The following is a 20,972-nucleotide window of genomic DNA, read 5'->3' on the forward strand; positions in this document are numbered from 1 at the left end:
CATTAAAATTTAATAAGAAATTTTTAAATTTCTTGTATTCACCCTGTTTTACACAAGATGATCATGAGTTTTTCGACAGATTTTCTCGATGCGAGAATTACAGAAACGGGGCACAGTTCTAGTTTAATTCTAGTTCAGCTCTAGTTCAGTTCTAGTTCAGTTTAAGGGAATTGTAAAGGCTGTTACTACTATCCCCGACAATTATACCGAAATACTAATGATGGTGCCCACAGCATCATTAGCCACCATAGACTACTGTTCCCACACAATTGGATCTCCGCTCCGGAACGACCCGATTCTCAATCGGCCAAAGATTGTAAACTCAGCAACCAGAAGTTTTTTCCCCAGGGAAGAACATCCAGTTACAGTCAACCTGTTACAACAACAACAACCATAGACTACAAGGAAGAGTCAAACTATAAGAGCAAAGAAATCAGTACCACCTCGTAAATAAATCTCTTTCTATAAAAGAAATCCAAACATTTTAATTTTATAGAATATTTTCGAAATTTATTGAACAATTTTCAAAAAATTTTGAATAAAAAAAGTTCAGTAGTAAATTTTGGAAAAATTTTTGAAAATTTGTGTTTTATAATTTTTTTTTTTTTTTTTTTTTCAAAATAGTTTTTTCCAGTTCCAGAACTTTTATTTTTTTAATAAAATTTTAAACAGATTTCGCAAAATTTCATACACAATTAATTGTATTACGGCATAATAAAACATTACTTAACTTTATACTTTGTTTATTTAAATTTTTTGTTCAAAGTCATTATCAATTATGTGATAACGATGCTCAGCAATTGTTTAAATAATAAATTAGAAAAAAAACTCACTATATAATTAATTTGATCTTTATTTTTTATTCTTTTGCTATAGTTTTGTAACAATAAACAATAACAAAAGTTTATATTGTAAATGTACAAATTTAGTTATTTAATTGATTAAACAATTTAAGTACAATTTATAGAAAAAAAAAAACTAAACGACCTTGACATGGTTTGGTACCAAATATAGTCAGAAAATTTTATATAAAAAACAATACATATATGTATGTAATTTAGTCAGGCATTCAGTCAGTCACCCCCCTTTTGTTTACATTTTAAAGTGTGAATAAGATTTTTTGTTTTTTTTTTTTCTTTTTATTTTTTGAATCTCTTAGTTACTGTAATAAATTACTTGTTATACCCTACACTTCTAAATTGTTTATATTATTTGAGAGATGAACTTAACTGTATAATTTTGGCATGTGTTTCTCTATCTTTTAAAGTCTTTGAAGGTCTGCGACTTCATTAAAACACAAATAAAATTATGAATGTTATATAAAATTTTATGGAAAATTCATTTTTTAGGAAATCTATCGAAAATGTTTCTTTTTTACAGAAATCTTTCGAAAATTTGTTTTTGCTATAGAAGTTTTTAGAAAATTTGTCTTTTTATACAAAAATTTTCGAAAATTTGTCTTCTTTTAATGACATTTTTCAAAAATGTGTGCTTTTTATAGAAATCTATTAAAATTTGTCTTTCTAGTCAGTTCTAGTTTAGTTCTAGATCAGTTCTTGTTCTAGTTCAGTTCTAGTTCAGTTCTAGTTCAGTCTAGTTCAGTTCTAGTTCAGTTCTAGTTCAGTTCTAGTTCAGTTCTAGTTCAGTTCTAGTTCAGTTCTAGTTATGTTCTAGTTCTAGTTCAGTTCTAGTTCAGTTCTAGTTCAGTTCTAGTTCAGTTCTAGTTCAGTTCTAGTTCAGTTCTAGTTCAGTTCTAGTTCAGTTCTAGTTCAGTTCTAGTTCAGTTCTAGTTCACGTTCTAGTTCAGTTCTAGTTCAGTTCTAGTTCAGTTCTAGTTCAAGTTCTAGTTCAGTTCTAGTTCAGTTCTAGTTCAGTTCTAGTTCAGTTCTAGTTCAGTTCTAGTTCAGTTCTAGTTCAGTTTCTAGTTCAGTTCTAGTTCAGTTCTAGTTCAGTTCTAGTTCAGTTCTAGTTCAGTTCTAGTTCAGTTCTAGTTCAGTTCTAGTTCAGTTCTAGTTCAGTTCTAGTTCAGTTCTAGTTCAGTTCTAGTTCAGTTCTAGTTCAGTTCTAGTTCAGTTCTAGTTCAGTTCTAGTTCAGTTCTAGTTCAGTTCTAGTTCAGTTCTAGTTCAGTTCTAGTTCAGTTCTAGTTCAGTTCTAGTTCAGTTCTAGTTCAGTTCTAGTTCAGTTCTAGTTCAGTTCTAGTTCAGTTCTAGTTCAGTTCTAGTTCAGTTCTAGTTCAGTTCTAGTTCAGTTCTAGTTCAGTTCTAGTTCAGTTCTAGTTCAGTTCTAGTTCAGTTCTAGTTCAGTTCTAGTTCAGTTCTAGTTCAGTTCTAGTTCAGTTCTAGTTCAGTTCTAGTTCAGTTCTAGTTCAGTTCTAGTTCAGTTCTAGTTCAGTTCTAGTTCAGTTCTAGTTCAGTTCTAGTTCAGTTCTAGTTCTAGTTCAGTTCTACTTCAGTTCTACTTCAGTTCTAGTTCAGTTCTAGTTCAGTTCTAGTTCAGTTCTACTTCAGTTCTAGTTCAGTTCTAGTTCAGTTCTAGTTCAGTTCTAGTTCAGTTCTAGTTCTAGTTCAGTTCTAGTTCAGTTCTAGTTCAGTTCTAGTTCAGTTCTAGTTCAGTTCTAGTTCAGTTCTAGTTCAGTTCTAGTTCAGTTCTAGTTCAGTTCTAGTTCAGTTCTAGTTCAGTTCTAGTTCAGTTCTAGTTCAGTTCTAGTTCAGTTCTAGTTCAGTTCTAGTTCAGTTCTAGTTCAGTTCTAGTTCAGTTCTAGTTCAGTTCTAGTTCAGTTCTAGTTCAGTTCTAGTTCAGTTCTAGTTCAGTTCTAGTTCAGTTCTAGTTCAGTTCTAGTTCAGTTCTAGTTCAGTTCTAGTTCAGTTCTAGTTCAGTTCTAGTTCAGTTCTAGTTCAGTTCTAGTTCAGTTCTAGTTCAGTTCTAGTTCAGTTCTAGTTCAGTTCTAGTTCAGTTCTAGTTCAGTTCTAGTTCAGTTCTAGTTCAGTTCTAGTTCTAGTTCTAGTTCAGTTCTAGTTCAGTTCTAGTTCAGTTCTAGTTCAGTTCTAGTTCAGTTCTAGTTCAGTTCTAGTTCAGTTCTAGTTCAGTTCTAGTTCAGTTCTAGTTCAGTTCTAGTTCAGTTCTAGTTCAGTTCTAGTTCAGTTCTAGTTCAGTTCTAGTTCAGTTCTAGTTCAGTTCTAGTTCAGTTCTAGTTCAGTTCTAGTTGAGTTCTAGTTCAGTTCTAGTTCAGTTCTAGTTCAGTTCTAGTTCAGTTCTAGTTCAGTTCTAGTTCAGTTCTAGTTCAGTTCTAGTTCAGTTCTAGTTCAGTTCTAGTTCAGTTCTAGTTCAGTTCTAGTTCCGTTCTAGTCCAGTTCTTGTTCATTAGAGATTCTTGTGAGTAATTGTCAGATGAAATATTCTAAAATTAGACCTTTATTTCTAACATAGATTATGGCATCAAATTAAGCTGTTATAACTGATTTATTTTCTTATTAATAATTAATTTTGTTAGATAACTTATTTTTACTATAGGATATTGCAAGTTCGTTATTTTTTTCTCTGATATTAATCTGTTTATGTTCGCAGTATTGTAAATCATTTAACATGAATAAATCATTTAAAAATATTTCTGTTTTATACCATTCATAATATATAGTTAAGTATTTTGAAAACGTTTAACACATTAATAGAATATTAAAGTTTAATTTGCATGTAGTTCTTTTTTTAAAAAAGTTGGAAATAATACCATGTTATGAATAGCGTTATAATGATGTCATTTTCAAAATTGAAGAAACATAATTTTCTATACAAAAATACATAAACATACATTAATATTTATGTTCATTGTTAAACCAAAATGACATAAGACCCAAAACATAAACACATATACATATTTCAAATAATAATAATAATAATAATAATATTTGTTTATATTTTGTTCTTATTTAACCTCCAATTTAAAAAAAAAAAAAACAACAACAAAGAAATCTTAAAACTCTATATTTTAAACTTAAACAACATCAGCCAACAACTGCTATCCGTTGGTTCCACCGCAGACTTTAATTAGTTTAACTGAAAAATTTGCTTATGTTTCAAACAATACTGTGTTTTTCTTAAAACTATAAAAACATTGAATAAAAACCATATTACCCAAGATATTCTAAATGTCAACATAATCGTATTCTCAATATGGCATAAACATAAATAGACCAGTTCTAATCAGGTTTAAACCCAATTGCATCTGTATGTGACAACACACCCATAACAAGTTCGTAAAAAAGACATCAATAACAAGACAAGTTCTTTAAATAGATATGTTGTGGAACTAGTACCACCACATAATCGTAAAAAAAGATCAAAATTACTTTCGCTTTTTAAAAAATTTTATTGTATGTTTGTTGCACGTGACCTATATACGATTTACGATACACAGTAAAGTTTGGTTATACAAAATATTGAAATAAATTTTGTTGTTTATAAAGTAAATCTGGTGTGGGCGACATAAAAAGTTCAAAATCACTTGGATGTTAATGCAGTTTTATTTACAAAATGTGACAAGGCCCGGCCCACGCATTTTGGAATAGAAATGTCAAAAATAGTTTAAATGAAATGATTTTATTGCTTTTTGAAGAAAATTGAGTGGAAACAATCATAGATTTAGTCTATAGACTAGACCTTAAGCTAGTCTATAGACTAGACCTTAAGCTAGTCTATAGACTAGACCTTAAGCTAGTCATTAGACTAGACCTTAAGCTAGTCTATAGACTAGAGCTTAAGCTAGTCTATAGACTAGACCTTAAGCTAGTCTATAGACTAGACCTTAAGCTAGTCTATAGACTAGACCTTAAGCTGGTCAATAGACTAGACCTTAAGCTAGTCAATAGACTAGACCTTAAGCTAGTCTATAGACTAGACCTTAAGCTAGTCTATAGACTAGACCTTACGCTAGTCTATAGAATAGACCTTAAGCCAGTCTATAGACTAGACCTTCATCTAGTCTATAGACTAGACCTCAATCTAGTCCATATACTAGACCTTCATCTAGTCTATATACTAGAGCTTAAGCTAGTCTATAGACTAGACCTTCATCTAGTCTAGCTAGTCTACAGACTAGACCTTAAGCTAGTCTGTAGACTAGACCTTAAGCTAGTCTGTAGACTAGTCCTTACGCTAGTCTGTAGACTAGACCTTACGCTAGTCTGTAGACTAGACCTTACGCTAGTCTGTAGACTAGACCTTACGCTAGTCTGTAGACTAAACCTTACGCTAGTCTGTAGACTAAACCTTACGCTAGTCTATAGACTAAACATTACGCTAGACTAGACCTTAAGCTAGTCTATAGACTAGACCTTAAGCTAGTCTATAGACTAGACCTTAAGCTAGTCTATAGACTAGACCTTAAGCTAGTCTATAGACTAGACCTTAAGCTAGTCTATAGACTAGACCTTAAGCTAGTCTATAGACTAGACCTTAAGCTAGTCTATAGACTAGACCTTAAGCTAGTCTATAGACTAGACCTTAAGCTAGTCTATAGACTAGACCTTAAGCTAGTCTATTAGACCTTAAGCTAGTCTATAGACTAGACCTTAAGCTAGTCTATAGACTAGACCTTAAGCTAGTCTATAGACTAGACCTTAAGCTAGTCTATAGACTAGACCTTAAGCTAGTCTATAGACTAGACCTTAAGCTAGTCTATAGACTAGACCTTAAGCTAGTCTATAGACTAGACCTTAAGCTAGTCTATAGACTAGACCTTAAGCTAGTCTATAGACTAGACCTTAAGCTAGTCTATAGACTAGACCTTAAGCTAGTCTATAGACTAGACCTTAAGCTAGTCTATAGACTAGACCTTAAGCTAGTCTATAGACTAGACCTTAAGCTAGTCTATAGACTAGACCTTAAGCTAGTCTATAGACTAGACCTTAAGCTAGTCTATAGACTAGACCTTAAGCTAGTCTATAGACTAGACCTTAAGCTAGTCTATAGACTAGACCTTAAGCTAGTCTATAGACTAGACCTTAAGCTAGTCTATAGACTAGACCTTAAGCTAGTCTTTAGACTAGACCTTAAGCTAGTCTATAGACTAGACCTTAAGCTAGTCTATAGACTAGACCTTATGCTAGTCTATAGACTAGACCTTAAGCTAGTCTATAGACTAGACCTTAAGCTAGTCTATAGACTAGACCTTAAGCTAGTCTATAGACTAGACCTTAAGCTAGTCTATAGACTAGACCTTAAGCTAGTCTATAGACTAGACCTTAAGCTAGTCTATAGACTAGACCTTAAGCTAGTTTATAGACTAGACCTTAAGCTAGTCTATAGACTAGACCTTAAGCTAGTTTATAGACTAGACCTTAAGCTAGTCTATAGACTAGACCTTAAGCTAGTCTATAGACTAGACCTTAAGCTAGTCTATAGACTAGACCTTAAGCTAGTCTATAGACTAGACCTTAAGCTAGTCTATAGACTAGACCTTAAGCTAGTCTATAGACTAGACCTTAAGCTAGTCTATAGACTAGACCTTAAGCTAGTCTATAGACTAGACCTTAAACTAGTCTATAGACTAGACCTTAAGCTAGTCTATAGACTAGACCTTAAGTTAGTCTATAGACTAGACCTTAAGTTAGTCTATAGACTAGACCTTAAGCTAGTCTATAGACTAGACCTTAAGCTAGTCTATAGACTAGACCTTAAGCTAGTCTATAGACTAGACCTGGAGCTAGTCTATAGACTAGACCTTAAGCTAGTCTATAGACTAGACCTTAAGCTAGTCTATAGACTAGACCTTAAGCTAGTCTATAGACTAGACCTTAAGCTAGTCTATAGACTAGACCTTAAGCTAGTCTATAGACTAGACCTTAAGCTAGTCTATAGACTAGACCTTATGCTAGTCTATAGACTAGATCTGAAGCTAGTCTATAGACTAGATCTGAAGCTAGTCTATAGACTAGATCTGAAGCTAGTCTATAGACTAGATCTGAAGCTAGTCTATAGACTAGATCTGAAGCTAGTCTATAGACTAGATCTGAAGCTAGTCTATAGACTAGATCTGAAGCTAGTCTATAGACTAGATCTGAAGCTAGTCTATAGACTAGATCTGAAGCTAGTTATAGACTATACCTGGAGCTAGTCTATAAACTAAACCTGAAGCTAGTCTATAGATTATACCTGAAGCTAGTCTATAGACTAGATCTGAAGCTAGTCTATAGACTAGATCTGAAGCTAGTCTATAGACTAGATCTGAAGCTAGTCTATAGACTAGATCTGAAGCTAGTCTATAGACTAGATCTGAAGCTAGTCTATAGACTAGATCTGAAGCTAGTTATAGACTATACCTGGAGCTAGTCTATAAACTAAACCTGAAGCTAGTCTATAGATTATACCTGGAGCTAGTCTATAGACTAGTCTATTGATTAGTCTTTATTCTAGTCGACTTTATTCTAGGCTACGACAAGTCTTTGATCTAGTCTATCATTAGCAAGTTTCTGCTATAATAGGCAAATTTTTATTTAAAATCCCATTTATTTAAACACTTTATAAAAAGATTTGCATAATTTTTAAAAAAATAATAATAAATAAATAAACAAAACTTTCTATTATAATTTTGTTAAATTATTCAAAAATCTATTGATTTATAACCACAATAAAGGTCGTTTTACAACTTAATTATAATACGATTACAAGAAAATTAATAAAATATTTATAAAAAACTTTGTTTACCTTTAAATGTTATTATAACAACTTTATTTAATTCTTTATTTAACCTTAAAAATATTTTTTATATTTTAAAATTTTTCTTCATAATATTTTTTTCAAAGAAGTTGTAATTAATGTATTTGTTGTATAGGCTCGCAAAAGTAAATAATTTATGTTTTCTGGTGGTAAACATTTTGACCTAATTTTATCGGAAATTAAAAAAAAAAGAACTGGGTCAACATGTTGTATATATTTAGTGTAAATTTATGATATGTTTACATACAATTTGCTATTTGAAGTTACATTTATTTTGATATTATACCTTGAAACTAAGTAGGTGAGAGGGTGGTAGGAGAATTGCGTTTAATCAATATTTTACAGGTTTGTTTGGTTATTCAGTTTGTTTATATATTTTAGTTGGGAAAAGAGATTGAAGATTACAAATTGTGTTTATAAAGGTGGGTTTTACAATGTAAAAGAAACTTTTAATATTTGTAAAATGATGCAATTTTTTATAATTAATTTTAACGCCTACAGATTATGCAAAAGGTGAACACTATTATTAAAGTTATAGGTCGTTGTCAGTATTGGAAAAAGGAAAGAGTAATAAGATAAAGTTTATAATTTAGACTAAAGACTAGTCTATAGACTAGACTATAGACTAGTCTATAGACTAGACTATAGACTAGACTATACTCTAGACTAGACTATAGACTAGACTATAGACTAGACTATAGACTAGACTATAGACTAGACTATAGACTAGACTATAGACTAGACTATAGACTAGACTATAGACTAGACTATAGACTAGACTACAGACTAGACTAGACTAGACTATAGACTAGACTATAGACTAGACTATAGACTAGACTATAGACTAGACTATAGACTAGACTATAGACTAGACTATAGACTAGACTAGACTATAGACTAGACTATAGACTAGACTATAGACTAGACTATAGACTAGACTATAGACTAGACTATAGACTAGACTATAGACTAGACTATAGACTAGACTATAGACTAGACTATAGACTAGACTATAGACTAGACTATAGACTAGACTATAGACTAGACTATAGACTAGACTATAGACTAGACTATAGACTAGACTATAGACTAGACTATAGACTAGACTATAGACTAGACTATAGACTAGACTATAGACTAGACTATAGACTAGACTATAGACTAGACTATAGACTAGACTATAGACTAGACTATAGACTAGACTATAGACTAGACTATAGACTAGACTATAGACTAGACTATAGACTAGACTATAGACTAGACTATAGACTAGACTATAGACTAGACTATAGACTAGACTATAGACTAGACTATAGACTAGACTATAGACTAGACTATAGACTAGACTATAGACTAGACTATAGACTAGACTATAGACTAGACTATAGACTAGACTATAGACTAGACTATAGACTAGACTATAGACTAGACTATAGACTAGACTATAGACTAGACTATAGACTAGACTATAGACTAGACTATAGACTAGACTATAGACTAGACTATAGACTAGACTATAGACTAGACTATAGACTAGACTATAGACTAGATAGACTAGAAATAGACTAGACTATAGACTAGACTATAAACTAGACTATAGACTAGACTATAGACTAGACTATAGACTAGACTATAGACTAGACTATAGACTAGACTAGACTAGACTATAGACTAGACTATAGACTAGACTATAGACTAGACTATAGACTAGACTATAGACTAGACTATAGACTAGACTATAGACTAGACTACAGACTAGACTACAGACTAGACTATAGACTAGACTATAGACTAGACTATAGACTAGACTATAGACTACACTATAGACTAGACTATAGACTACACTATAGACTACACTATAGACTAGACTATAGACTACACTATAGACTAGACTATAGACTAGACTATAGACTAGACTATAGACTAGACTATAGACTAGACTATAGACTAGACTATAGACTAGACTATAGACTAGACTATAGACTAGACTATAGACTAGACTATAGACTAGACTATAGACTAGAAAAGACTACAAACTGCCCTATTGATAACTGTGTATTTATCAAAAATTTATAGGTTATAAAAAGTGCCAAAAATGTCATGGGGGTACCGCTGTATTTTACGATATTAAAAAGTACCAAAGTACTAAATTTACCATGCCCGATATGTAGCTCCTTTCAGCGTATCGACCTACCTTAACCACTATTTTAAGGTTTAGGTCATGGAAATGATTTAACAAATTATAATATTTCATTTATAATTTTGAAATGTTATTGCACTTTTAAAAAATATTTATAAAAGTTAAGACTAGTATACGGAAGTCTCAAAAATGTACTCAATTATTTAAAAAGACCTTGAATATTATACGAAGTTAGATAATGAAGTTAGATCAACTTTTCTACTCTAAAAATGTCTATGCAGACAATAATTGAAACTATTTTTTCTATTTTTAGTTATTCATTATTTATAAATGAAATTTCATATTAGAATCAAATTGTAAAACGCCGCCAGCGGAACCAATTAATAAAGAAAAAACTATCTGACGATTAAAAAACCACACTAATTAAAAAGCATAAACATGATTATATGAATCATATAACAACAGTCTAGACTTTAAAGGGTGTTTTAAAAAGGAATGCATTTGATTATAAAAAAAAATAGGAATTCTTTATTTTACAAATATGGCCCAGAATTATTCATTATCTTAGTTAGACTAGGTTATTGAGGTAGTTAACCTAAAAGCCACTTAGGTTCGAAAACAGATCTTGTGGTTCGAGATCAACACAACTCATAGTATCAAACCATCTCTAGGTACAAACGAAGGATTTGATCTTATCGATATTAATATTAAATTGATCTGCAGTGTCAGTCTGACAAGATCTTAGTCGTAATAACCCGAAAGAGCAAAACGGAAATAGAGAAAATGTTCAATAGTATCTTTAATATACTCGTTATGACAACGTCTATAGTAGTCGTTATAGGGACAATTCATTCTCCTCCTTGTAAGTATAGTGTACCCTGTCAACATGGCTATCAGCAATCACGCGTGGCTCACCCGTTAAATACTTGGATCCATCAGTATAGATTTCAAGCGTTCCATTTACTGATCAATCAATCAATCAATCTTTCGGTTTACCAGCTATGAGTCTCACCATATTCACTTATTCTACAGATTTAGCAGATCAATCACATGAAAAAGATATTGTTCTGAAATAACCCCTCATTTTCAAAAACCCCTTTGCTTTCGAAATACAACTAGTAGTATGAAAAAGAAAAATTAAATAAATTACATTAAACTTCTTCAACTGAATAACGTCATCAATGAATGCGCTCTTTATTCGGAAGTAAACATGAAATTCATACAAAACCATCATAGCTCCTCTCCCCGGCCGCATGTCAGATAATAAAAGTGAATTGTTTACAGAAATAAACTGGTTCCCGCAAACAATGAAGTTTTTCCAAAACAAAATAAACTTGCAAAAGAAACAATGTAGCAAAACAAAAAGGTAAAAAGTCTACAAGTAATTAATTGATTTTATGAGAGGTCTTGTATAAAGTCTTTGGAAAACTAAATTACGTCATATAATTGCAATAAACGGTGAACTTGACAAGTAAATAAAAACTAAAGCTAACGAAAACATAAAACTATTAATGATCAAGAAAAAATGTATTCATTCAGAATATCAACTATATATAGCAATGACAATGAGTAGAAAAGCTTAAGTCGTGTTAAGTGAAATCGAAAACGACTTTTTTCAACTAAATGTTTAATTAAAGTCTAAATTAAAATTATTGGCAGATTTGTTATAATCAAAACTAATTGCTTAATATGACAGTTTCTTTTGATAGTATTTGACAGTTTTACAAGAATATGTCAAATTTTATAAACCTTTTATCCAGGCGTGTATTCTTTCTTAGTTTTATTTTTGTATGTCTGTAATCATTTCCCTTCATTTCTAATTGAAACAACTATAATTAAACAATATTTTTTAAAATAAAACTTCAAGTAATTCGACCACATAACCGCAAGCATCGAAACCTAACATGCAGTCAGTATTACTACATACCAAAAATAAACACAACAGATGTTATTTAACGATTTAATTACTATAGTGAGCATTAAGAAATATTTTTAGTTTTTGATTTCCTACCACACGCTGTAAATTTACAAAGAATCACGACTGATAGACGGTTTACCAGACTTGGAACATTGTCAACAAATTTTAATTATTTTGGGGGGAGATTTTGTAGAGATCAATTAAACGAGACTATTGACTAGACTATAGACTAGACTATATACTAAACTATAGACTAGACTATAGAATAGACTATAGACTAGACTATAGACTAGATTATAGAATAGACTATAGACTAGACTATAGACTAGAATATAGTCTAGACTAAACTAGACTATTAACTAGACTATGAACTAGACTATAGACTATACTAGTACGGACTGTAAACTATTCTATATCCAGACTATAGACTATTCTATAGTCCAGAGTATAGACTATTCTATAGTCCAGACTATAGACTATTCTATAGTCCAGACTATAGACTATTCTATAGTCCAGACTATAGACTATTCTATAGTCCAGACTAAAGACTATTCTATAGTCCACACTATAGACTATTCTATAGTCCAGACTATAGACTATTCTATAGTCCAGACTATAGACTATTCTATAGTCCAGACTATAGACTATTCTATAGTCCAGACTATAGACTATTCTATAGTCCAGACTATAGACTATTCTATAGTCCAGACTATAGACTATTCTATAGTCCAGACTATAGACTATTCTATAGTCCAGACTATAGACTATTCTATAGTCCAGACTATAGACTATTCTATAGTCCAGACTATGGACTATTCTATAGTCCAGACTATAGACTATTCTGTAGTACAGACTATAGACTATTCTGTAGTACAGACTATAGACTATTCTGTAGTACAGACTATAGACTATTCTGTAGTACAGACTATAGACTATTCTGTAGTACAGACTATAGACTATTTTATAGTCCAGACTATAGACTATTCTATAGTCCAGACTAGAGACTATTCTATAGTCCAGACTAGAGACTATTCTATAGTCCAGACTATAGACTATTCTATAGTACAGACTATAGACTATTCTATAGTCTGGCCTATAGACTATTCTATAGTCCAGACTACAGACTATTCTATAGTCCAGACTATAGACTCTTCTATAGTCCAGACTATAGACTATTCTATAGTCCATGCTACGGACTATTCTATAGTATGTACTATAAAATGTCTAAAGTGTCAAAAAAATAGAATACTTTTTTAGAAAATTAAGTTTTCGAAATAACATATAAAAATAAACAAAATTAAATATTTTTCTTTTTTAAATCCACAACCTTAAGGTGCTAATCAATTCAAATTTGTTTATCTTTTTTTTCATTATTTCATGTCTTCAGACTGCATCATTAACACCCGTTTTTCATTGCTATTTTAGGTAGAAAGACAGACAGACACTCGTATATTTAAACTAAAACTGACAAATGAAATCGTTAAATATAAAATTTATTCAATAATATATTGTTCAAATATAACGAAAACAGACTTAAAGCTTGATTAAAGCTACACACATGTTTGGAATATTAAATATAATTTGTATATTTTTATTTTAAATTAAACTCTATGCAAATGTTATTTTTTTAATAACATTTGATTAAAACTACAAACAAAGAAAATAACAACGGAGGAGGTATAGTTTCAAAATATTGAATTGAAAAAATTATCTAATGCGTCTTTAACAAATGTTTGTAAGTAATCAATGACCGGCCAAAACTATATTGCTTTCAAAGACATAACAATTGTAAAATGGTTCAATGTCAATTTGGAAATTTATGTTTTAACAAACAAATTTATGTAGGAAGTAATTTCTTTGGACAAACTGTTATAAAATTTATGTCTTTTATGTTGTAATTAATATTCATGTTGGGTGTCGAAAGCACGCGTTGTTATGTTGGGCCATGTTTAAATGCGGTTAAGAACATTTAAGAGTTTAAATTATAATTATATAATTTTTAATTGTTTCAACTTTAAAGTGCCGCCGTCACGTGTTCTACCGGAAATATAGTTTTATTAAAGTAATTTAAGTAGAGAATGGTCTACAGTCACGACTGTAGATTACTCTATTTTAGAAAAGCATAGTCTGCAGACAGGACAGAGAATAGTCTACCGCCTGGACTATTGCCTAATCTATTCTATAGTCCAGACTATAGACTATTCTATAGTCCAGACTATAGACTATTCTATAGTCCAGACTATAGACTATTCTATAGTCCAGACTATAGACTATTCTATAGTCCAGACTATAGACTATTCTATAGTCCAGACTATAGACTATTCTATAGTCCAGACTATAGACTATTCTATAGTCCAGACTATAGACTATTCTATAGTCCAGACTATAGACTATTCTATAGTCCAGACTATAGACTATTCTATAGTCCAGACTATAGACTATTCTATAGTCCAGACTATAGACTATTCTATAGTCCAGACTATAGACTATTCTATAGTCCAGACTATAGACTATTCTATAGTCCAGACTATAGACTATTCTATAGTCCAGACTATAGACTATTCTATAGTCCAGACTATAGACTATTCTATAGTCCAGACTATAGACTATTCTATAGTCCAGACTATAGACTATTCTATAGTCCAGACTATAGACTATTCTATAGTCCAGACTATAGACTATTCTATAGTCCAGACTATAGACTATTCTATAGTCCAGACTATAGACTATTCTATAGTCCAGACTATAGACTATTCTATAGTCCAGTCCAGACTATAGACTATTCTATAGTCCAGACTATAGACTATTCAATAGTCCAGACTATAGACTATTCTATAGTCCATACTATAGACTATTCAATAGTCCAGACTATAGACTATTCTATAGTCCAGACTATAGACTATTCAATAGTCCAGACTATGGACTATTCTATAGTCCAGACTATAGACTATTCAATAGTCCAGACTATAGACTATTCTATAGTCCAGACTATAGACTATTCAATAGTCCAGACTATGGACTATTCTATAGTCCAGACTATAGACTATTCTATAATCTAGACTAAGACTATTCTATATTCCAGAGTATAGACTATTCTATAGTCCAGACTATAGACTATTCTATAGTCCAGACTATAGAATATTCTATAGTCCAGACTATAGACTATTCTACAGTCCAGACTATATACTATTCTATAGTCCAGACTATAAACTATTCTATAGTCAAGAATGCACTATTCTATAGTGCAGACTATAGACTATTCTATAGTCGAGACTGTTCTCTAGTCTAGATTATAGACTATGTATAGACTATACTATAGTCCAGACTATAGACTATACAATAGTTCAGCCTATAGACTATTCTATAGTCCAGACTATAGACTATTCTATAGTTCAGACTATAGTCTATTCTATAGTCCACAATATAGACTCTTCTAGTCTATTCTATAGTCCAGATGGGCTATAGAATAGTCTACATATAGTCAAGTTCTATAGTACAGTTCTATAGTCCAGATTATAAACTATATCTAGACTATTCCGTAGTGCAGTCTATAGACTACTCCATAGTCTAGACTATAGACTATTCTGTAGTCCATAGAATACAGACTATTCTATAATCTAGATTGTAGACTATATATAGACTATTCTATAGTCCAGATTATACACTATATATAGACCATTCTATAGTCCAGAAAATAGACTACTTCATAGTCTAGACTACAGACTATTCTAAAGTCCAGACTATAGACTATTCTATAGTCCAGACTACTCCATAGTCTAGACTACAGACTATTCTATAGTCCACTATAGACTATTCCATAGACCAGACTATAGACTATTTTATAGACCAGACTATAGACTATTCTATATTCCAGATTGTAGGCTATTCCAGATTATGGTTATAGACTGTACTATATTCTAGATTATAGACTAATCTATAGTCCAGAATATGGACTGTAGACTTGCTAATAGTTTTGTGTAAGGACTTTTCTATCGTCCAATTGTTGAATTATTGATATTTCTATAGTTCGGATTATGGAGTATTCTATGGCCCAGTCTACAGTACTACAGTCTAGACGGAAGGACTATTCTATTCTATAGATCAGACTATATTCTATTTTATAGTCCAGGCTATGATCTATTCTATAGCCCAGACTGTAAACTGTCTTATAGTTCTGACTATAAAACACGGATTAGTCCACAGAATAGGACTAATCCGTGTTTTATTTTATTCAAAAAAAGTTAATACTATAACTCAGGGAGTTTAGACTTAATAACGTGGTATAAATCGTTATAATTCAACAATCTGAGTTCTTATGTAGTTAATCTAACAGCTTTTAAACAGAAAATGAAACCAATTTGTATTTAATTTTAAACAAAATGTCTCAATATTAAGCTGTCTAGGATTTTTTTCTATTTTAAATAAACAACTACTAAAGAATCCATTGAGAAACGAACCTAGAGCATTAGAAAAATGTTAGAGAAAATACCCAAGCGCTTAGACCGCTCAGCCATTAAATGACTAATATTTTCTATGACAAAAAATACAATAGAAAACCTAGAGAGAAGTAGGGAGAGTGATCGTTAGAAAAAAATACACACAAAAAATGTTTAGAACTAAAAATAAATATTGATGTAATAGAATACATACGATTACAAAATGAAATGTGTACCGAGCAGAGGTAGTTAACATTTATGTTTACAATTACTTACATTATTTCATTCATAAATTTTTTGGTTTTGAAAAGTTATTAGAAAATTGTTGAAAATTTTAGATGGAGAGTTGTTTTCTTTTAATTTATTAATAGCTATTTTATTGCTGTTTAATATAGATTATTTTAAAAAATTAAAAACAAAACGTAGAAAATTTTACAAGTTCAATGAACTGAAAAAGTACATGTTTGTTTAAGGAATATATGTCAAGAGTTTCAAGAAAAACAGCTGATTCTCTTGAGATTAATAAAGATTGCGAGAGATAAAAAATACAGTAAACCCCTTTTATAATAGGTTTATTAAAAATTTTACTTAGGAAGTTCACGCAATAGGTAGTCCAAGTACAACTCAATTCTGGAATAGGAAATCTTTTACAATAGCTTTCTAAAGCTATAGCTAGCTTATGGTACAGATTTTTAACCATGCTCTATAAGGAACCACTGTATATCTTCTACATCTTTTATATATAAACTATATTTTATAAAAAGACTACACATGCAAACAATGTTTCATTGTGGTTCCACACAAAATATCGAAACCAAATCGCGATAGGGAAAACTGAGAATATTTAATGAATTCGGTTAGATTACTTAGACCACATAAATTTGTATTTATTTTTAACTATTAACTAACATTAGTAACTAAACTAAATTTGCTAACTTTTTAATTAATACTCTTGATAATTTGATAACTTGATTATTTATAGTTTTTCTCCTTGCGAACACAATAATATAATCAATTGATTAAACTCACAATTTTAGACTTGTTTAATTTGTGACAAACTGTCGGCAACTGATTGTGTCACCCCTACATTTCGTCTTGATAAGAATAATGGTGAGGGAGCATTTAGTGATCGTGCCGACAGATATTTTGAGTGCAAAATTATTTTAAACAAACTTATTTATACAGATCTAAATGAATTTCATTTTCTCAATTAACAGGAGAAACATTTTTGCTTATGTAGGTTAGTCCGACGCGTAGATAATAGTGTTTTTCCATTACTAATGGCTCCGATCATTAGACCCAAAATATAGAAGAGTAAAATTTTTGTACTTTTTATAGAAAATTCTCGATAACTTGTCTTGTTTATAGACTATGGACTATATTATAGTCCAGACTATGAAATATATTATAGTCCAGGCAATGGACTATATTATATTCCAGACTATGGACTATATTAAAGTCCAGACTATGGACTATATTATAGTCCAGATAGTCCAGACTATGGACTATATTATAATACAGACTATAGACTATTATAGTTCAGACTATGGACTATTATAGTCCACACTACGGACTATATTAAAGTCAAGACTATGAACTACATTATAGTTCATACTATGGATTATATTATATTTCAGACTACGGACTATATTACAGTACAGACTATGGACTATATTATAGTCCACGCTATAGACTATATTAGAATGCAGACTATGGACAATATTATATACTATATTATGGTCCAGACTGTGGGCTATAATATAGTCCAGGCTATGAACTATATTATAATCCAGACTATAATAGTTCAGACTATGGACTATATTATAGCCCATATTACAGTCTAGACTATGGACTATATTATAGTCCAGACTATGGACTATATTATAGTCTAAACTATGGACTATATTTAGTCCAAACTAAAGACTATATTATGGTCCAGACTTTAGACTATATTATATTCCAGACTGTGGACTATATTATAGTCCAGGATATGGCTTATATTATAATCCAGACTATAGACTATTATAGTTCAGACTATGGACTGTTAGAGTCTACACTGTGGACTATATTATAGCCCAGATTATGGACTATATTACAGTCTAGACTATGGACTATAGTATAGTCCTGACTATGGACTATATTATAGTCCAGACTAAACTATGGACTATATTTAGTCCAAACTAAAGACTATATTATGGTCAGACTTTAGACTATAATATATTCCAGACTGTGGACTATATTATAGTCCAGGATATGGCTTATATTATAATCCAGACTATAGACTATTATAGTTCAGACTATGGACTATTATAGTCTACACTGTGGACTATATTATAGCCCAAACTATCTACTATATTACAGTCTAGACTATGGACTATGTTAAAGTCCAGACTATGGACTACATTACAGTCTAGACTATGGACTATATTATAGTCCAGACTATGGACTATTATATTTCACACTAAGGACTATATTAAAGTCCAGACTTTCGACTATATGACTGAACAGTTCTTCGTGGATGTCACCGGAGGAGTCATCCCAACCTTAACATTACACAGTTAGAAGCTCCCCAGAAGCAAGTCAGGAAGGACATTCGTATATACGAAGAGAGCATACGAAGATATGTGCAAGATACCTTGGATCAAAATTCGTACACAAAAGTTTTGAATGATATTCATAGTGACGCCATCAATACCGCGATTTCAAATTACCGTATAGAGGCCGCCCACCGCCTATAGCTGAAATTGAGAAGAACCTGCCGCGGAAAATAAGAGTAGCACTGGCATAACAAGGATCGGGATGGGGCAACAGGCTCAACGTCTACTGGTGTTAGTTAGGATTTATGGACTAACCCTGTAGATGAAACCCAATTTATTGGCTTGGACCTAAATACACTGCCCCCCCGGCTTAAAAATTGTACCTATCGTTTAAGCTTTTACAACAACAATAGTACAGACTATGTACTATTTTTTTATTTTTTCGAAGATTTTACTTTTTATAATACAGTTTCGAAGATTTTGGTTTTTTGTCTTTTTTTACAGAAAAATTTTGAATTTTTATCGAATTTTTTTCTTTTTTAAAGAATTTTTTTTTTTTAATTTTCTTTTTTATTTTTTTGAAGAAATTTATGGGATTATTTTATTTTTTAATACCTATTACTAGAAAAAACGATCAACAACAATAATAATATACACACTTTGAATCTGTAGTATTGCAAACCACTTTAGTGAAAAAAAAATATTGTTTTTCAAAATTTTCACACCCCCAAAACCTTATATTCCTTATTCAAAACTACCTCAATATAAAATCTATAATTTTCTTAACTCCTGATTTCAGATTTCAAAACTACCACAATATCATAACAATTTGTGCAATACAGTTAATATTGTTTTGATTATAAAAATAGAAACAACATGTTACTGCAATTGTTGTCATTGTAGTTATATTAGACGTCATAACGAAGTTACAAAACAAAAGAGAAATGCAACAAACGAAAAATACGCACACAAACACGAAGTGTAGAGAAGAAGTGTGCATTATGAAATAGAAATATGCAGTTAATAGAAAGAGGAAAAACCTAGACTAATAAGAAAATTTTAATAAAAAGGAAAAGCATGGTACATATTAACAAAAAAAATGTGGTCTATGAGAAAAACTGAATGTTTCTTTATTAAAATATAATAAATTAACTCACCACTTATCAGCTAAATAAAATTACTTCATAAAATTTAATAATATGTATTTTTATATTGTTTTCTTTTCGCACTGTTTAATTTGTTATTTAATAACACAATTTATTTAACACTATTTACTAAACTAAAGCAATGCACTGCTCTCTAAACTAATATCATTTATTTAAAATAAAACGTAATTAAGCACTAGTAGTAAATAATTTTTGTTGATTTTTTGTGCAGTTTACTTTTTGTTTATTGAAATTTATTGATTTTATAAAAAATATATTATTTTTTAATTTGTGCTCAGAAGAATATTTTTAGTATTCATTTTTTACATGGGAATATTTTATTATTTATACAAAATAGCGTATTTACTTTTATAATTATTTTTCTTTTTTGTAAAACCGTTTGTTCTTCCGTTTACCAAAACATACGCCAAGTAACAACAAACACGAACTAAATAGAAAAACAACAAAATGGTTATTTTGATACAAACCAGAGAGGGAAAGGAGCGCGGAGAAAGGAGGGGAGTAAAGGGACGGGGGGCAGCAGGAACGAAGTAGGAAAAAGGGGGGGGGGGGGGGACGCGACGACGCAACGAACGAAACGGAACGACTAACGAACTAACCGAACAGAACGAACGAACGAACGAACGAACGAACGAACGAAACGAACGAACGAACGAACAAACGAACAACGAACGAACGAACGAACGAAACGAAAACGAAACGAACGAACGAACGAACGAACGAACGAACGAACGAACGAACGAACGAACGAACGAAGAACGAACGAACGAAGAACGAACGAACGAACGAACGAACGAACGAACAACGAAAACGAACGAACGAAAACGAACGAACGAACGAACGAACTAACGAACGAACGAACGAAAACGAACGAACGAACGACGAACGAACGAACGAACGAACGAACGAACGAACGAACGAACGAACGAACGAACGAAACGAACGAACGAACGAACGAACGAACGAACGAACGAACGAACGAACGAAACGAACGAACGAAAGAACGAACGAACGAACGAACGAACAACGAACGAACGAACTAAACGAACGAACGAACGAAACGA

The 20,972-nt window shown here is 31.4% G+C and overlaps 1 protein-coding gene across 3 annotated transcripts in view; it reads right to left on the reverse strand.

Annotated features, from left to right (window-relative positions):
* Positions 1 to 20,333, reverse strand: part of LOC119601214 (protein germ cell-less) — a 28,579-nt gene extending 8,246 nt beyond the window's left edge. The window contains exon 1 of one of the 3 annotated variants that reach the window (XM_037952008.1): positions 19,900 to 20,333. The gene's annotated coding sequence lies outside the window, so the exon portion shown is untranslated. Of the gene's footprint in view, positions 1 to 17,234; positions 17,254 to 19,899 lie in introns of those variants that run through there. The other 2 variants (XM_037952010.1, XM_037952009.1) reach the window with 2 other exon arrangements.
* Positions 20,334 to 20,972: the final 639 nt, after the last annotated feature.

The sequence above is a fragment of the Lucilia sericata genome, unplaced genomic scaffold (genome assembly GCF_015586225.1).
Source record: "Lucilia sericata isolate MDLA Ls3-8-SP2 unplaced genomic scaffold, ASM1558622v1 Contig000151F_arrow, whole genome shotgun sequence".
In the NCBI taxonomy this organism is placed as follows: domain Eukaryota; kingdom Metazoa; phylum Arthropoda; class Insecta; order Diptera; family Calliphoridae; genus Lucilia; species Lucilia sericata.